We start from the raw sequence: 19,618 nt of genomic DNA, 5'->3' as shown, positions 1-19,618 counted from the left end.
GTGATGTGTTGAATGCCTGGGTGTCTGAGTGGATGATTGTTGGCAGTTAGAGATGGGCTGAGCAGCTAGGCAGGCTGCTCCTGGTGGGGCTGGTACCACACCAGTGCTGACTGGATTCAAGACTGATGTAACTTGGACTGAAGATTGAATAAGGAAGATTTGAATATACATCCTGGCTCCTGGTGTCTACTTTCATAGGACACAGCACCATGACCAGCACCCCCTCCTACCTTGCAGACAAACTTACCATCTCTGGTGGTTCTTGGCACACCCGCAACTAGGACACCATCAGAATGCAGGCTAAGGAGAGTCTGAAATAAATAACACAGAAGGAGTTTTCTATGTATGCACCCAGGATCTGGAATAACATCTCTGTATCCATTAGGAATGGTCAAACACTGCTTTAATTCAGACAAAAGTTGAGAACTCACCCTCTTTAAAGACCACTACAACATAATGCATGAACTTTCCACAACCCAGTTTCCTCTCCTATTGCCTGTTGACTTTACACTTGTCTTTAGCCTTGTACAGCATGCTGCAGCCTTTTGGCTAGATTTGTACTATAAAAATACCATATGCATATATACACTCATATTGTACAGGAAAAAAACAGTTATCGATTAAACTTGTAATATATGATTCACAGTTCTTGTTCTGCGACAGTTCCTTTTTTTGGCACTATCTCTGCGTAAACTGTATTATGTTCTATTATCAGACCTTGATCCATATCAAGAGAGGGAATGTCATAAAAGAAGAAATAATGAATAAAATAACAATGGGAAAACAATATAAAAAGGGAGGAATTACAGATCAAATAGAAACTGAAAAAGTGGAATGAAGCGACAGGAAAAGTAGCATGGTGGAAGAAAGAGGCAGGTAGTGGAATCAAATCAGGCAGCCTTGATGTTCTCCAGGACTTCCATTCATCAGCTACACTGAGAAGATCCCCAGAAATTCTTTAGACCTAACAGTTGTTTTTGTTGAGAAGCCAGGCTTAGTGTTTGTGATCATTAAGACTGCGCATTCTACTGGGGAAATTCTGCAGGCTTTGCTGAAACTACTGACAGCACCATTAGCCTTCATATCACTGATCACAGCTGTACATATTGGGGAGAGGTACAAACTATTTCATGAATGTGTACTTAAGGAAACAGGTGCACCAATGTTACTATGTTCGCCCATACCTGATGTGCAGGTGTACATGCTGGTCCTTCTGCAGAAATTGTTCTTGTCCCCCAAGTCAGTTATTCCAATTAACAACACAAACAAGAGCTTACATTTTCCTGGTCACAGCAGTCTGACCCTTTATTTTGCATATTTGCCACTTACAGTGCACAGTACCTGTCTTGTTCCTTTTTTGTCTGTTCCTTAATACTATTCTCTCAAAACAATAACCAATTATAAAATATCTGTTCTCGTTTTTAGTTTAATCAGCTTAATTAAATACAAAATGCATAAGAAAAACTAGATCTAACAAAAAGAATGTAAAACAAAGAAAATATGCATATTTAAACAATTATGAAATACATAACAGTTGGTTATTTTTTTATATATAATCTAAAGGAAAGAAGGGAAGGAACAAAAAACAGGTAAGGGAGAAATAACAATATACAGTTGAGTAGCATTCATTGAAATAATAAAAACATACAGAATAAGTAAACAAATATAATTGATACTGTAATGCAAAATTCAGTATATAGCAAAAAGGCAGAGCAATATACAAGTTACAGAGTATTAAAGTTTTCATATCAAACCATATTAACATGTTTATTATTCAGAAAAGGGGGTGGTGATGAACAGAGTGTCTGAATTAAGCAGACCACTCTTACCCAGTCCAAAGATCAGGGCTTGATCCATCACCGTTATTTAGCTCACTGCCCCATCCCAGCTCAGAACCTGGCTATATGCAAATTAGTCTGTCCCTGGCCCAGTGCATCATGGGAACAGGGCAGACCAAACTACCAAGCCAATTCTTCACCAGAAAGGAGACAAGCTTCCGGGGACCGGTTTCTGGCATTACAGCCGTCGTCGGCCTGGCTTGCTTGAATCCTGATGGAGCAGTGAGCAAGGGACTCATGTCTGAGTATACCCTGCCACACCTATAGTGGCCAAAAACGATTCAGAAAAGGGGGTGGTGATGAACAGAGTGTCTGAATTAAGCAGACCACTCTTACCCAGTCCAAAGATCAGGGCTTGATCCATCACCGTTATTTAGCTCACTGCCCCATCCCAGCTCAGAACCTGGCTATATGCAAATTAGTCTGTCCCTGGCCCAGTGCATCATGGGAACAGGGCAGACCAAACTACCAAGCCAATTCTTCACCAGAAAGGAGACAAGCTTCCGGGGACCGGTTTCTGCCATTTCAGGCGTCGTCGGCCCGGCTTGCTTGAATCCTGATGGAGCAGTGAGCAAGGGACTCATGTCTGAGTATACCCTTCCACGCTTATGGTGGACAAAATGATTCAGAAAAGGGGGTGGTGATGAACAGAGTGTCTGAATTAAGCAGACCACTCTTACCCAGTCCAAAGATCAGGGCTTGATCCATCACCGTTATTTAGCTCACTGCCCCATTCCAGCTCAGAACCTGGCTATATGCAAATCGTAACGTAAACGTAAACGTAGTTGAGCTTATATAGCGCAGAGCTACCCGCAGTGGGTTTCCTGGCACTTGCTTAGGGAACCCGTCCTGGTATTCCCCTGTGAGATAACAGGGTATCCACAAGGTGAAAGTCAGGCATCCCGCCGCGAGGGGCCGTTGTGGAGATTAAGCAAGCTATTGCCCAGAGTCGCAGAGTGTGAACCCGTGAGTCGAGGAGGCACCGGGGCGAGAATTATCGAGTCCGTGGAATTTTTAGCCCAAGACCCGCCGAGGCGGGGAATTGAACCCTGGTCCTGGACCGATCGCAGCTTCCGGGTCTGCTGCCTCTAACCCCTGAGCCACACTTCTCCACAAATTAGTCTGTCCCTGGCCCAGTGCATCATGGGAACAGGGCAGATCAAACTACCAAGGCAATTCTTCACCAGAAAGGAGACAAGCCAGGTTCTGAACTGGGATGGTGCAGTGAGCTAAAAAACGGTGTTGGATCTAGCCCTGATCTCTTGACTGGGTGAGAGTATTCTGCTTAATTCAGAAACTCTGTCCATCACCACCCCGTGTTGTTAAATATTTTGTCCACCCTAAGCGTGGAAGGGTACACTCAGATGTGAGTCCCTTGCTCATTGCACCATCAGGATTCAAGCAAGCCGGGCCGACGACGGCTGAAATGCCAGAAACCGGTCCCGGGAAGCTTGTTTCCTTCCCAGTGTAAGAATTGGCTTGGTAGTTTGGTTTGCCCTGTTCCCATCATGCACTGGGACAGGAACAGACTAATTTGCATATAGCCAGGTTCTGAACTGGGATGGTGCAGTGAGCTAAAAAACGGTGTTGGATCTAGCCCTGATCTCTTGACTGGGTGAGAGTATTCTGCTTAATTCAGAAACTCTGTCCATCACCACCCTGTGTTGTTAAATATTTTGTCCACCCTAAGCGTGGAAGGGTATACTCAGATGTGAGTCCCTTGCTCATTGCACCATCAGGATTCAAGCAAGCCGGGCCGACGACGGCTGAAATGCCAGAAACCGGTCCCCGGAAGCTTGTTTCCTTCCCAGTGTAAGAATTGGCTTGGTAGTTTGGTTTGCCCTGTTCCCATCATGCACTGGGACAGGAACAGACTAATTTGCATATAGCCAGGTTCTGAACTGGGATGGTGCAGTGAGCTAAAAAACGGTGTTGGATCTAGCCCTGATCTCTTGACTGGGTGAAAGTATTCTGCTTAATTCAGAAACACTGTCCATCACCACCCCGTGTTGTTAAATATTTTGTCCACCCTAAGCGTGGAAGGGTATACTCAGATGTGAGTCCCTTGCTCATTGCACCATCAGGATTCAAGCAAGCCGGGCCGACGACGGCTGAAATGCCAGAAACCGGTCCCCGGAAGCTTGTTTCCTTCCCAGTGTAAGAATTGGCTTGGTAGTTTGGTTGGCCCTGTTCCCATCATGCACTGGGACAGGAACCGACTAATTTGCATATAGCCAGGTTCTTAACTGGGATGGTGCAGTGAGCTAAAAAACGGTGTTGGATCTAGCCCTGATCTCTTGACTGGGTGAGAGTATTCTGCTTAATTCAGAAACTCTGTCCATCACCACCCCGTGTTGTTAAATAACATGTTTATTAGCCAGAAAACTCAAATAATTAGTTTGTGACGACCAATATAAATCTCTGCTGACCTACAGTCTGCACAAAGAGGAAAGGCCAACATCTAATCTATGATAATGACAAACATTATTCCACCGTGCAACAAAATATATATTGGTAGAACATTTCCAATTAGTAGCAATTTGCTGAAACTCTAAAGTCAGCATGAGATCAAAGAAACCCTTCTCAAGAACTTTTAACTTATCAATATCTGATAAACAGCCTAGAAAAGGCAAGGAAGGAGACATTGAACAATGAAGAATAAACATTTTTTAAAGGTGAGACCAGATTTTATCCCAGAAAATAGCAATAGGCGGACAAAAAAAAATGTAACAAATCTCCATTAGAGTAACCACATGACCAACATGCCTTATTAGTTCTCTGTGTGTTCTGATTTCTGACCGCCCGTAGCCCGTAGCCTCCACCTACACGCCTACACGCCCGCTTCACGTCCGCTTCCGTTTCCACTTCCGCTAGAGCCAGCCAGCCCCGGAGTCAGCCGCGGATGAGAGCAGCCCCAGAGTCAGCCGCGGATGAGAGCAGGCTATGAGAGGGCGCTGGGTGGACGCCGATAAAGAGAAAGACGCCAAAAAAGAAACAGGAAGTTGTGAGCATAACAGCCTGAGACGTGGCTGCATCGTAAGGAAAAGAAAAAGCCCGTGTATTTAGAAAACGTAGCCGAAAATCGGCTAAAACAGATTTAAAAAGCGGTGGAGTGCGAACCAGATCAGGAAAAGAGGAGAACAGCAAACGCTGGGAGCAGGGTGCTCTCTGCACTACACAGGCAGAGGAGTCGGGCACGAGGTACGAGGCACGGGGCACCTGGAAGGTCAGACACACAGAGGTAAGGCTCTAAGTGGGGAGGCCGTAAGGAGTGGAGGGGTGCGTTTCCTTTTTCTTTTTTTTTTTAAACTGTCGGTTCTTTATGCCTGCGAGTTGAGGCACAGGTGGTAGACATTACATTTTACTGTATTGCTGCTCTGAAACTACACCCCACTGAAGTAATACTGAGCCGGGGGAGATAAAAATCAATGTCAAGGACTGGGCTATAGAACAACTGGTAACATACTATAACCCTATAACACCCTATAATACTAACTTCTCCTAATAGCCGGGGAGAGATATCAGAAGAAGCAGTGCCAGTGAATATTAACAGGGGGGAGCACTCGGGAAAAGCATTAGGATGGTCTCAAAAAAAGGGAAGAAGCTAACAGAACATAACCTGAGGCCCCATTTGAACGCGGCGGACGCTGAAAGTAGGGGCTCCCTGGAAGTAACCAGTGGGAGCATAGAGCTATCACCAGTGAAAGGAAAAGGGAAGGGGAAAGGCAAAGACGCAAAAAAGCCAAAAGCACTGGCTAAACCCCCTGGTAGAGCCATATCAAACCCAATAAAGGAATTTGTGGGGAGACATTTTAAAAAAGGAGTTACGACAGCAGAAGTTCATGACCAATAACAAGAACGAGAATTGGAACTAGAACTAGAACTTGAGCAACAACAGGCAAAGGCCATAACCAAACCAACATCTCTGAATGGCAGCCTAGAAAGGGGAGAGATTGTATGCGCCTCTTTACCAGTGGGGGTACATAGGTCTGACTCCCTAATCATGAACAATCACACTCTACAGCTATTGCTGGATCAGAATGGCCTGACATCACCTCGACTGTCCTCATCACCGCGCGATCGCTTTTCCTATGACCTGGATAGCCAGATTCAACTGAACAGCCCTGTGCCGGTGGTAGCGATGGTGAGAGGAACTGAAACCCCTTCAAATAGTAGGACAAACCGAAAAAGAGATGGAAATAAAAGCTCGCTGGAAACTCGAGATACCAGCTTGAACCAGAAAGATGAATTAAACAAGACTCCGGAGCTAAACCCAGAATTAAATTGCGACCTCTCTTCGCTGCCTACCGCGTCTATGTTGGACTTAATGTTGATACTACAAAAAACCTTGAAAGGACTGCTTGAAGTAACTCTGTCTAATAATGCTGTATTAAAAAACCAGAAAATGTATTTAGCAAAAATAGAGGGGGAACTGCAGGGGATAAGATCCCATATGCCAGATATGGTAAGGCAAGTACCTGACTGTGAGTCCCAACTACAGGCACAGTGGAAGGCAATGGAGCTCTAATTGAAAGAGATCATATGGCAAAGATGGTAGATAAAATCCCAAACCTAGACCCGGATACTCGGGGAAAAGGGGAGTCCCTAAATGGTAAACAATCCAAAGAGAGCCATCAGGTATACATATCAAAGTGGCCTATGAGGGTAATAAGGAGAGTAGAGCAGACTAGACGTAGTCAAACAAGTAGAGCAAGAGGCATAGGGAAAAAAGCAGTAAGGAAAGAGAGGCAAGCCGCCGAGGAGGAATCGGGGGTGGAAAAGGAAAAAAGTGCGAAAGATAAGGAAAGAAAGGAACCCAACCCCACTGGGAGCATATTAAAGGAAAAACTCCAAAATGCCAGGTAAAATCTGCACCTCTACCCAAGATCTTGAAAACCCAGAGGAACTTAGATAGTATTAAACCCACAGTACAGCCTAATGGGGTGGGGAAACAACTGGGAGGAAATCTGCAGTCCTGGGTTACAAGGGAAGCACGACCTATTAGCCTAAGCAAACAAGCAGAGAAGGACAAGATAAATGAAGCTCCGTTAGTAAGTAGGACAAGAAATGAGACGAACAAGAAAATAGGGCTGTACTTTGAACAAATCCCATTAAGAATAGGGGGGAAGAAGCTAGGAAAAAGGCCGCCCCTAAATAGGTCACAATTGCTGCAAGGATTTGCTAAATGTCAGAACCTGAAAGCAATAGGAACAAACAACCTAAGGGTAGTGGGCTTCAGACAAGCAAGAGAAGGGAAGGAGGTCACAAGAATCACACTATACTCCAATTTGGTAAAAAGATATGATCGAGAAAGCAGCGAAGGAACTCCAGAAGGAGGGAATTAGACTAGTAGATGAGAATGAGTGATTTACAGAGGTAGATGAGAAAGGCGGGCAGGGAAGAAACTTCCTAAAATATCACGCAGGGTTAGGAAAGAGACAGGTCAGGCTTTGTGATCTCGAGGAAGAGGATGGAGCACCGTTAGGAAACATCCAAATAGTAGCAAACAATTCAAATATTGACCATTGGTGGGGAAATTGGAGTATTGAGTCTGGACAAGCAGACCCCTTAGTGAAAGTCATGGTAGAACAGGTGGAGGAAGGATGGTTAGATGACATTGAATAGGTAAAAGGTCAACCACATAGCATAAGATTAGTCTCCTGGAACGTAAATGGGCTAGGAAATGAGGAGAAACAAACATGTACAAGGGAGCTGGCGGAAAATACAGAGATTATATGTGTGCAGGAGACCTGGCTATGTGGTGAGACCCCAACTTTCGATGGATTCTGCCAACTAAACCGATTAGCCAAGAAGTGTAGATTTGGGCGACCTGCGGGTGGAATAATGACTCTAGTATCAACAACAATAATGAAAAAAGTAATTGAACTACCCGTGAAATGTAAATGGCTGTTGGTCTGTAGAATATTGCTATCAGGATGCATAAATATTAACATAGTCTTGACTATAAATGTGTATATGCAATGGGCCACTATGGAGCAATACGGGGAGGAAATGGCTCTGTTTAAAGAAGATATGGACTTCCTGTGCGAGACATATTGTGAGAACACAATTATACTACTTGGTGATTTTAATCATAAATTGCATCCTAAGAATGCAGATTGTTGTTTCCAAGATATATTAGAGGCTTATGAAATACCACAAGCTACTTTCTCATCATGTATAATAGGAGCAAAGGATAAGCAGTTGATGAATTACTTGGGGGCAAAAAATCTCTTCTTCTTAAACGGAAGAAGCGAGTTAGACTGTCCCGCAAAAAGAACGTTTAAACTGGGTGCGCAAACGTGCCCGATTGACTACATCTATCTGACTCCTTGGAACTTCCATCGATTTACTGGGTTTAGGATTACAAATAGAGAAGGAAGTGATCACAACATGTTGACTTTAGAGGTCCCCGGTGTTCAAGTAGCACCCCGCTCACAAGTTTTGGAACAACAGATGGAGTACCCCAGACGTCGTACAACCAGGCTAACGGAAGAATATGTCTCAAGATTAATAAATTTACAACAAAATCTAGACCTTGAGACTCTGAGTGCACAAACTCTTGAGTGACACACAAGTAAAATCGAGGAGGTAGTCCAAATACTCAGTAAGGAATTAAAAATTAGAAACGGTGGAAATAATAAAACTAATCAGAGCAATAGAAAGATGGGGAAAGTAATTGGTTGGTTTACAAGGGAATGCCAGGAGAAAAAAAGAGAAATCAGGAGGATGGCACACCATAACTCCCAAAACAGGGACCAGGATAGTAGAAAAGCGCTAGAGGCCCTAAAAAGAGAGTACAATATGCTAACCAGGAGGGTTAAAAGAGAATTTATAGAAGGGTGCTGGTTAAAATTACTTGAGAAGATACAAACAAAGAACCTACGCCAGTTTTGGAAACTAGTGCACTCAGCAGCTGACTGCCAGCCAGGGGAAATGAATTGTATAGTGGAGGAAGCTGCTTGGGAGGAATATTTACATGACTTGTATAGCCCGGGGACAGTGCGGGAAGAGAATGTGTACACAGATTGGAGCGGTCTGGTAATAGATATGAAACCCGACTTCTCAGTCACTGAGGTAAAAAAAACGCTAATGGGCTTGAACCTCACAAGAGCAGCAGGCCCTGATAACCCTCCAGCACAGATAATAAAAACACAACCAGACTGGCGGGCTAAAGTCTTTGCAAACATGTTCCAAATTATTCTAGATACTGGGAAATTCCCTGATACCTGGAAAGGGGCAATAATACGGCCCATACACAAGAAAGGGGACATGTATAGTCCAGAAAACTATAGATTAATTAATCTACTGGACATTGGGGAGAAGATCTTCGCAAAAATAATGCTTGGCAAACTAAAAAACTGAGTAGAAGCTAACCAAATCATCCCGGTAGAACAGGGGGGATTTAAGGAAGGGCACTCCACGGTGGACCACTGCTATGCACTGTGGGCCTTGGCACGTAAGTCGATAGAACAAAGGGGAAGTATGTGGTGTTGCTTTGTCGACTTCCGTGCAGCCTTCGACTCTGTGGACCGGGGGAAACTTTGGGAGTGCCTGATTAAATACAATATCCCACGGAACTTATTAGAAATATTAAAAGAACTACACAGAGGGAACTGGGCCCAAGTAATAAAAGACACCCAGGGGGCTCTCACAAAAAAAATAGACAAAGGAAACGGGCTAAGACAGGGCTGCGTCCTGGCCCCACTTCTCTTTTCTATCTTCTTAGCAGATTTACCAGCAGCATTGGAGGTGGAAAAAAGTGCCAGCCCCAGAATGAGTGGCAGAAAGATTTCATGCCTGCTGTATGCAGGTGATTTGGTTATTACTGACCAGACTGAGTTAGGGTTACAGAGGAAATTAAACGCTTTTAATGAATACTGCAAGAATAAACTGCTAACCGTAAATATGGATAAAACAAAGGTCATGTGCTTCGGGAAAGGGTCAAAGAGCTTCTGCTGGTATCTTGATAAAACCAAACTAGAAATAGTAAAATAATATAAATATCTGGGCCTATTGTTCGAGTCTAGTTTAAAATGGAACAAACATATGGAAAATCAGAATGCAAAAGCTTCAGCATCCATCTGTGGTTTGAAAAAATATCACATAAACCCATGCTAGAAGCATTTACAGCCATGGTCCCCCCACAAGTATTATACGGAGCAGAGGTGCTCCTTTTTAGTGGGAAAGGCGATTGGGACCGGGAAAAAAAGTAAGGCTCTAAAAATGCTTCTGTCCTTACCAAAGTCGGCAATGGTGCAGGCGATTAGACTTGAAACAGGAATGGTAGAGTGGAATACCCAGGCCAAAATGCTAGTTGCCAGATTCTGGAAACGGTAATCTCAGGGGGAAGACCAAAAGGTCTCACATTGGTGTAGTGAGGAGATCCGACAAAGTAGCCTAAGTTGGGCAATCGAGGCAAAAAAGAAAATAAAGGAGATAATGTGCTGCCTAAAGGTGGGGGTAACCCAAAATTCCTTAGAGGTTAATTTCACAAAAAGCTCTCTAAGAGCACAAGTAAGGGAACTTTCCAGAACACAAGACCTAGTATTTGTAAGAAATAAAAAATCAGGCCATAACATGTTAGAGGTAAGGGAAGCCGACGTGGGGTATCCTTACCTGGAAGCCCTGCCGAACCATGGATTTAGGTGGGACATCTTAAAAATGAGAATTGGCATTATCCCCTGGTGATTAGAGGGAAGAGGGATGAATAAAATGATGTACCCTGATGGTATATGTAAATGTGGGTTAGGGACTAAGTGTGGTATAGTGCACATATTACTGCATTGTTTTATGAGTATAGAAACGATGAAACGGTTTTTGCGACCCTTATTTATAAAGTATGACATTAGAGCAAGAGCACAAGCGATCTATTTATTATTAAGAATGTAACATCTAGAAATAGCAATTGCTCTTGGGCATTATTTGAAAGGGGTGAATGCACTGGCTAGGGAAAAGCTCAAGTAAGGTTAGTAAACTCCCCTGTGAACTATACCTAGCAACACTGGAAGGATAAATCAGGGGTGACGTAAATTCAAACGGATTTAATATTGTACAGCAAATGGATAAAGTAGAATGAAAAGAACCCTCCACTACTATAAATTTTTATAAAGACTTGATTTTCTGTTTTAGAATGTACATATGTTTTTACACTTTTAAAGATTTTAGTGATTCTCAGAAATGAAACCAAATGTCGAATAGAAGTAACAAAGCGGAGTGTATAGAAGGAATGATAGATTTTAATAAGTTTTGTATCTTCTGTTTTTAGCTGATTGTGTATAGGGCTTTGAATTTTATCCGATTGTTTAAAGACTAAGGTATAAATAAACAGAGTTCTTCTCTCTCTCCCTGTGTAAACTTAGCTATTGTAGAAGGAGTATGGTATAATCTGTAACTCAAAAAGAAAAGGATCTGAAAAGTGGAAGCAGTCCTTGAGACTTTAAATATTCTGGACCAAATTGTATTACATAACGGAATAGTCCAATTACATCCCAAGTCAATTTCCCAAGTAAGCTCTATCTTAGTTTTAGTACGAGAAGGATTTGAACTCAAAAGATATTGATAAATATAAGAAGCTATATGAGCAGCTAAAAGCAAAGTAGAAATGAATCAGAATCTGTTGGAATGATAGTATCTGAAGGGAAGGGATAAAATATATCTAATATAAGTTACATAAAAATCGAATATTTATACCAAAAAGAACTCGGACAGTGATATGATGAATTAATTTTATGAAATAGGGCATTTATGCCGGCGGAGTTAGAATTATGTTAGAGGATGATATATGTGCTGAGACCTAAAATTTGAAAGCTTATTTATGTACGTTGTGCCAGTCTTTTTGTATAGGTCTCTTAAGAATTATTTTATGTAGGTATGCAACCTTTTATGATTCTTAAGAATCGAATGAAGTTATTTGACTGAATGACTGACCATGGACAGTTAAAAGATACTTGAAATTGAGGAAAATAATGTGGATTCAAACCATAATATAAGCCCTGAACCCATATAATACCCCTTTGTCTCCAAGACTGCCAATAAATTGGCCTATTTTTAATGGTAAAAAGACAATTGAACCAAAGACAATGCAAAAAGCATACTAGATAAAATCAGAGACTTATACATTTAAAAAAAGAACATGTGCAATTAAAAAAGGTGAAGAAGTGTGCTATAACTTCTTTTGAGGTACAGGGAGAAAGAAAGGTAGTTCAACATCCATGGGAATCATAGAAAAAATGTATAATAAAATAGGTGTAATCGTCATTTTAATAGAATCCAAATGACCCATCACAATAAGAAAAGGGGATGCCAAGTAGATAGAAGTTTATCAGTTCTATTTAAAGTTTCTTTCTTGTTAATTTTGACCATATCCTTGACAGAATGATTAAACTAAATGGCAAAATATTTAATCTTGGATTTATTCCAATGAAATCCAGTGGGTTCAAAAGAAGGAAAAGATAGAGAAAGATGACCATTAACTAAAACAGAGGCTCTTGATGCTGAATAAGCAAAGAAGTCAAAGAAATATTATTGGGACCAAAGCCATGCCAGGCAAGGAATTTAAATAAAAAAGACAAGTTTATCCTGTAAAATGCTTTCTCAGCATCAATAGACACATAAAAGTGAAGGAGCTTTATTGAGTACATTAAAGAAAAGTCTTGCAATATCGACCTTTAGCAAAGCCACATTGTTCATTTTTATTCATTTAGGTAAAATGGGGTCAAGACATTGCGCAAATAATTTAGCAAAAAATTTGTAATCAACATTAACTAGAGAAATAGGATTTTCCTCTCTTAAGTGAGTTGAGGGCAATTCTGTCGTAGATAAGTCAGTCTTCAGAGAGTGAATGTTGAACTAATCCTGAGAAGGAGATACATCATCAAGACATGTGTCAACAAGAGAAGAATAAACAGAGAATTCCGGAGTATTGAGGCGAATATAACATTTCATAAAATCCTCCAGAATATCCTTATCCTTGAATAGAATTCTTCCATCGGAGGAATAAATAGACGTGATGGAAATATGTTCTTTACCAATTTCTAAATATTTAACTAAATGTTTCCCCACTTTGTTATGGCCTCGTTATTCAGCGCTAATACGTAGTAGAATAGATGAGAATTTATCAGTGTTTATCTTAATAAAAGCGTAGCACAGATAATAACATATAAGGAGGAATCGGAAGGAGTATAAAGTTGATGCTCTATTCATAATGTTAGCTAAGAGGGACTGATGCTGTAGAAGAAAGTGTTTCTTCTTTTTTTAAACAAAGTCAATTATAAAGCCACGAAGGGCTACTTTCAAAGAGTCCCACACTAACTGGGAAGATTAAGCAAAACCAGTATTTCATTGAAAAATTCCTCAGCAAAGGAGATGAAGGAAGAAGAAAAAATAGATTGGATAAAAGAGAAATGTTATATCTCCATCTATTTGACTTGGGAATTAAGGGGAGTAAATCCAAATCAACAATAATAGGAACATGGTCAGAAATAACAATGGGTTCAATAGTAGAATTAAGTTTTTGGAGCCAGTGTATTATTAGCACAAATATGATCTAAGCAGGAAAGGGAACCACGCAGAGGAGAATAGAAAGAAAATTCCTTACCAGTAGGAATGCATAACCTCCATGCATCAACTAAATCATTTTGAGCAATAGTAAATTGGAATTGTTTCTGGGACCTAGTGGGAATAAAAATGAACTGAAAAAGACCGATCAATTAAAGAGTCTAAAATCTGGTTACAATCTCCACCTGATATAAAAATATCATCTTTAAATTGAAGACATTTCTTATGAACACGAGGCCAGAATAAGGAATCTGGTTGAGTAGGGTCATAAACATTTAGGGGCCGATTAGGATGGCGGACGGACTTGCGTCCGTCCGCCACCCCTGAGTAGGAGGGACCGTCCGCATGGGCAGCGGCGGTCCCTCCATGGCAATTAGGATGTGACCGCCAGGGTGGCGGTCACATCCTCTATTTTTAACATTGCGGCGGGTGCAGCTTCAAGCTGCACCCGCCGCAATGTTAAAAATGCATGTGTTGCATTTACATGCACAAAGCGGCAGGCACCGCACGGTGCCTGCTGCTTTGTGTACGCAAATGCAGGGGGGTACCATAGGTACCCCCCATGTGCACCCCCCACCCCCCATTCACCCAGGGGGCCCGCAACGGGCCCCCAAAGTGAATGTCCGTATGCTTTTCCATGGCGGAAAAGCCGCCGTGGAAAAGCATATTTACACAAACATCATAATATGGCGGACGGTGTCTCATAGACACCGCCTGCCATGTTATAGCTTTTCCGCCGCGGTCGGAAGCCGACCGCGGCAGAAAAGCGGCGGACGGAATTCCAGACCCACCAGCCATCCTAATTTGGCGGTGGGTCTGTGGAGTCTCCGCCGCGGTTTTTCCGCATCCTCCAGGCCGGCGGACACTTCCGCCGGCCCGGAGGATGCGGAAAAACCGCCATCCTAATGAGGCCCTAAATACAGTTAATTGAACATTATTAACAAGCAATTTTACAATCAGCCAGCAACCTTCAGAATCAGTTTTGTGAGAAATAACAGTGCAATTTAAGCTTTTTTGACAAAGAAAAATTACATCATTTTTTTCGTAGAAGTAGGAGAGGTGAGAACCGATCTCCCCAATTTTATTTGAGCTTTAAAGCCTCCTCATTCGTAAGATGAGTCTCGTTTAAAAGGACTAAATCAGGGAGCGAGGAGGCTAAATATAATTAAATTGTCTGCCATTTAATAGGATTAATAAAACCCTTTACATTCTAAGCTATTACCCTGAATTGAATATGCAACAAATGGATAGAAATCTACAAAATCAGTCATTTGTTAGGAAGAAGATATGGATTGGAAATAGCAAGTGAAAAGGAAGAGTACAAAAGGAAATTGTTAGATTTGGGGGTCTCTAGTTGGCAGAGGTAGGTACCTTTAACCAAATAGGGACCCTTGAGTCTAGTCAGGGTAAGGGGTTACACCCTGCTCACCCCCTTGGTAGCTTGGCACGAGCAGGCAGGCTTATCTCAGAGACAGGGTGTAAAGCATTTGTGAACACATACCCAGTAACCCAGTGACAACATTACAGATGGATACCACACCAGTTGTAGTATAAAAATCAGTATGTTTTATATAGACTTAACACAAGACCACAAACAACAAAAATCCACAATACTGTACTTTAAAAATGGTAAAAATAGCTTAGTTCTCTTTAGATGTAAAATGTGGCACTTTGAGTTCAATCTACCTTTGGATGCGTAATGCTATACAACGAACGTGTTGCAGGGAAGGTGATGCGTTGGTTCCTTACACGCAAGAACGGTGATGCGTCAGGTCCCTACTGCTGTGTAGGGGATCCATTAGTTCTTCTCCGCGTGGGGAGGTGATGCGTCGGTTTCTTACTGCGCTTTCGTTGGCGATGCGAGTAGCACCATGATGCGATGAAGATCTGGTACAATGAAATAAAAATGGCGTCTTCTTCTTGATAAGACACGATGCGTGCACACCCGATGGCTGTGCGGTGACTCAACGATTCTTCTGAGCCGTTACAGGCCCTGCGACACGCTTCTCCGGTGATGCGACAGCGTCTGATGCGACAGTGACACTCTTCTTTGGTGATGCGAGGCGCTTCGGCGATGTGATGCGGCAGCGGCGACATCCTTCTTTAGTGATGCAACGACAGCGGCTGCGGCGGCGATACGCTTCTCTGATGATGTGACGGTGTCTGATGTGACAACGACAATCTTCTCCGGCGATGCGAGGTGCGTCTGTGAGGCAAAGCGACGGCGGCGACACCCTTCTTCAGTGATGCGAATGACAGCAGCTTTGGAGGCGTCACGCTTCTTCTTTGTGAGTCGCGCTTCTAGCTCTTTGCGACACGCAGTCCCTCAGAAGGCCCAACACAACAGCAGGAACTTCAAAAGAACTCTTGGGGAGCTGGTGGATGAAATCTGTTGTCCCTGAGACTTCAGCATGAAGCAAGCTCTATCTCAAGCCCTTGGGGATCCTTTACAAGTTGATTTGAAAGTAGCACAAAGTCCTTTCTCCTTTCTTTGGAAGTCAGGCAACCACTGCAGGCCAATCCCCCAAACAGCGCTCAGCTTAGGGATAGTGTCCTCCTCAGTTTCTCTGGTTCCTCTCCTCAGCAAAGGTTCTTCTTGTTTCCCAAAAATGATCTAAAGCTTTGGGGTTTGCATCCCCTCTTTAATACTCATTTTCCCTTTGTTCTCTGAAGGCAGAGAGGCCTTTGCCTAGTCCAAACCATTTCTGGTAAGTCCTGGAGCACTTTCTTGACAAGACTCCTTCTTTCATTTCACAGTGTAGGCCAGGGACATCAGGAGGTGGATCCAGCATTGTGGAAGGCAGGCATAGCCCTATTCAGGTCCCAGGTGCAGCTCCTCCCACCCATCTACATGCAGATCTCTCTATTCAGCCCTGTGCTGACTCACCCTGTCTCTTGGAATCCCCCGACCCTGTCACTCAAACTCCTGACAAGGAATACACAACCTAGCAGAGGCAGGCTTGGATAGTTAGGCAAGAAAATACCTACTTTCTAAATATGGTATTTTCAAACACAGAATGTTAAATCCAACTTCACTAAAAGATGTATTTTATCTTTCTGAGTTCAGGCATACTAAACTCGAATTTCTACCTAGTTCCCTGAGTCAGTTAGGATTATAACATGTTATAATCAAACTGCCCATTTTAGCCTATGGGGAACAGGAAGCCTTGCAATAGTGAAAAATGAAAATGGCTTCACTGTCAGGACATGCCACACACATAAGGGCATGTCCTACCTTTCACATACAATGCACCCTGCCATTGAGCCCACCATAGGGGTGACTAAAATGCAGAAAAGAGAAGGTTTAGGGACTGGCAAGTGGTGTAGTTCTGAAAATTCTGAACTCGTGAATAAAACTTCGTCGTAGCATGACGATTTTTATATCAAAGGACCGAAAATGGCTAGTACACTATGTACAAGCATTTTCGTCATATTCGAGTGACGATTTCACCTCGAAATCGTCATTTTCGTCTTGAACCCTTGGCTTCCATTTTGTGTACGGCAGCCATTTTGAGGGTTGCCCTCACATAGGCTTATAATACAGCTAAATTCGATTCCAAAGGACACGTACACCTTAATTGACTTTTCTCTGACCTGGACAAGCTGAAACCATTGCCCCAGGCCGAACCTGTTTGGTCAGTTCCTCTCCCAGTGGCCGAATGAGATAGCATCAAGGCACAACAGGCCATAAACCCTTTTCATCGCACACACACCCTACCGAATCTTGCTCACACCTGTCCCTGCTCTTTCTCTCTCACTTGCTTTATGATGGGGAGGTGCCCGTTTTTATTGGGGGTCCACCGGTATCTGATGGAAATACTGGGCCTTGCCGGGTAATTTGTTGTGGGCTGGACAAACTGAAATATGGGCTTGTCATCATGACTCTGCTTTTCCTTTGTAATGAAAATATGTGAATGGTATACTGTAAATCCAAGAATGTTTGCCTGAAGCTTAATATTTTGTATAAAAAGAGAAGCCTGGCTTTGTAAGATTGAGAAGTCTCCTGAGAATATACATCCCGTGTTGTTGTACTTCTAGGACGCCTGTTACCTTGGTTGCAGCCAATAAAATCGATCCTTGACTTCACCTAGAAGACTCTGAGTTTCTGTGGTCTGAATCAGGAGAGTACTCGAGGTCTTTGGGTGTGTTCCCTACACCACTGGGTTACCGGTTCGGTACCGGTTCTGAAAAACCCAGTACCTCAGTTGGCGCCCAACCTGGGGCGATACCAGCGGTACCGGTCCAGCCAGAGGTTCGTGAGGAGCTTCGTGTGAAAATTCTGGAGGAAGGCCGTCACTTCATCGACCCTTGCATGTCGACGTGGTCCGAAAGTCTTTGCTGCGAGGTTCCCCGCTTCCCGACGGCTACAAAGGACTGCTGCCCTGGCTATCGCCCTGATTTGGACCCTTGAAGTTTGGTAGAGCGAAACGATAAGACGAGTCTTCTGGTGACGTCATCGATATCTCAGTTAAGTATAAGTGGAGCGTCTCCCAGTCCTTAGTTGGTCTTAGTTTGAGTATCCCCTTTGGGATCACTTTGTTTTGAACTTGCAAGTGCCAAAGCCAAAGGACTCGTGTATTCACGAGAAATATCGTAATCGATAATCCTTTGAAGTTTGAAGCTAGACTAGAGAGCGAAGATGCCTGGTCTTAGCAGACTTGGAAGTTTGTTTTGTCTTGGTTGTAGTAATAGGGATTCCCGATTGGAGGACTCGTGTCCGGTTCCTCCGATTGGAACTCCAACTTATGAATTATATGTAAAACATGGCGTAGGCCCCATCACATATAATGAAGTGTGGATCAAATACACCAGAAAAGATGGTGTTTTAAAATGGCCCCAATATGGTAGCTTTGACACGGAAATCTTAGATAACCTCGAAGTTAAACTTTTTAAGAAGAAAGCCCGGCCGGCGATGTTTGACTCTTTCCGCCTATGGCGTAAGGAAGCCAAACAGAAGGAAATTAAATTAGCGAAGAAAAATAAGAGAGAAAGGGGTATTTCGATAATGCAAGCTGCTATGCAGTTTAAAGACAATGAAGAAGAACAGATGAGTGAGCAGTTGCACAGGCAACGTAAATTGGTAATAGATAAATGCTATCCAGTTTTGCCGCCTCTTCAGCAAGATGCAGCAAAAGAGCTTGAAAAAGATCCGTTAATGGCGCATTTATTAAGTTCGCCACCCCCCTATGCGCAAAATGCTACGGCACCTCCGCAACTTTTAGTTGCGCAACCTGTGATTGCATTGCCTCCTGCTCCTCCACAGCACCCACCAGCTACTCTTCAGCTGGCTCCTGCTCCTCCGGTGCAGCCTCCTCAAGGGCCACCGACTTTTACATCTGTTCCTCCTTTACTTCCTGCAACTTTGACTACTATATCGACTACCACTCCTGGTACTTCTCCTGACACTGCTTCTGCATCTGCCTCGTCTCACCCTGCTTTCCCTCTTGTCTTTTCATCGACTTCTCCTTCTGTTACTTCAGAGAGTGGCTAGTACTGTCGCTAATTTTTTGCATCCTCTCTTTGGTGCAACAAGCGTAACTCCTGACACAGAGCGCAAGCAGTTGCGTAGTCAACAGCCTGATTCTAGGGAGAAAGAAACGTTGAATTATTTGGCACATAAATGGGTTGCTGACCCGGAAAAATATGATTGAGAATGTGTTATGGATGTCTTCACCCAGTGGGAAGCATCAAAATAGAGATACGTTTTTGAGAAAATGTGTATTTTTCTATGTGAACATTTAGAGGAAAATGATTTGGACTCTAATCTTCCTGAGTTGAGCCATGTACGGTTTGAGTTTTCAAAAGGCGCAATTGTGGGTTCAGATGTTAAGAAAGCAGTTGCGACGTTGTTGTCACTTAGGACTGAAGGTGTTTCCAAGTCATTGTTTGAGTCTGATTCCGCGGTTAAAAAGAAGGTGAGACAGTATCCCATGAGAGAAGTTCCCCCACAATGGAGGGAAGGGAACGCGAATGCTGTCCCACCTATTCTGCCACACTTTCAGCGTGTGTGGGTACATGTCCCATGGAAGCGAGCTGAAGTTTTGGCCCTTAAACAGACATTGCCTGATCCCCGTAAACATCCCGCAGGGTATTACAAAGAGTTGTCACAGACTGCTGGGTCATGTATCATGAATTTAGCGGATATAGATATGTTGTTTGGGAACGTTGTTCCACAGCCTTTATGGGGAAAGATTTGTCATGCAGATCATGATCAGGAAGTA

At 43.1% G+C, this 19,618-nt stretch overlaps 1 long non-coding RNA gene across 1 annotated transcript in view; it reads right to left on the bottom strand.

Annotated features, from left to right (window-relative positions):
• Window positions 1-247: 247 nt before the first annotated feature.
• Window positions 248-19,618, bottom strand: part of LOC144773465 (uncharacterized) — a 1,091,729-nt gene continuing 1,072,358 nt past the window's right edge. Inside the window, exon 3 of the long non-coding RNA XR_013599985.1 lies at window positions 248-311. This is a non-coding gene — a long non-coding RNA (uncharacterized LOC144773465). The remainder of the gene's footprint in view (window positions 312-19,618) is intronic.

Source organism: Lissotriton helveticus, chromosome 1_1 (assembly GCF_964261635.1).
Source record: "Lissotriton helveticus chromosome 1_1, aLisHel1.1, whole genome shotgun sequence".
Classification (NCBI taxonomy): Eukaryota; Metazoa; Chordata; class Amphibia; order Caudata; family Salamandridae; genus Lissotriton; species Lissotriton helveticus.
This window is presented reverse-complemented; position numbering and strand designations above follow the sequence as displayed.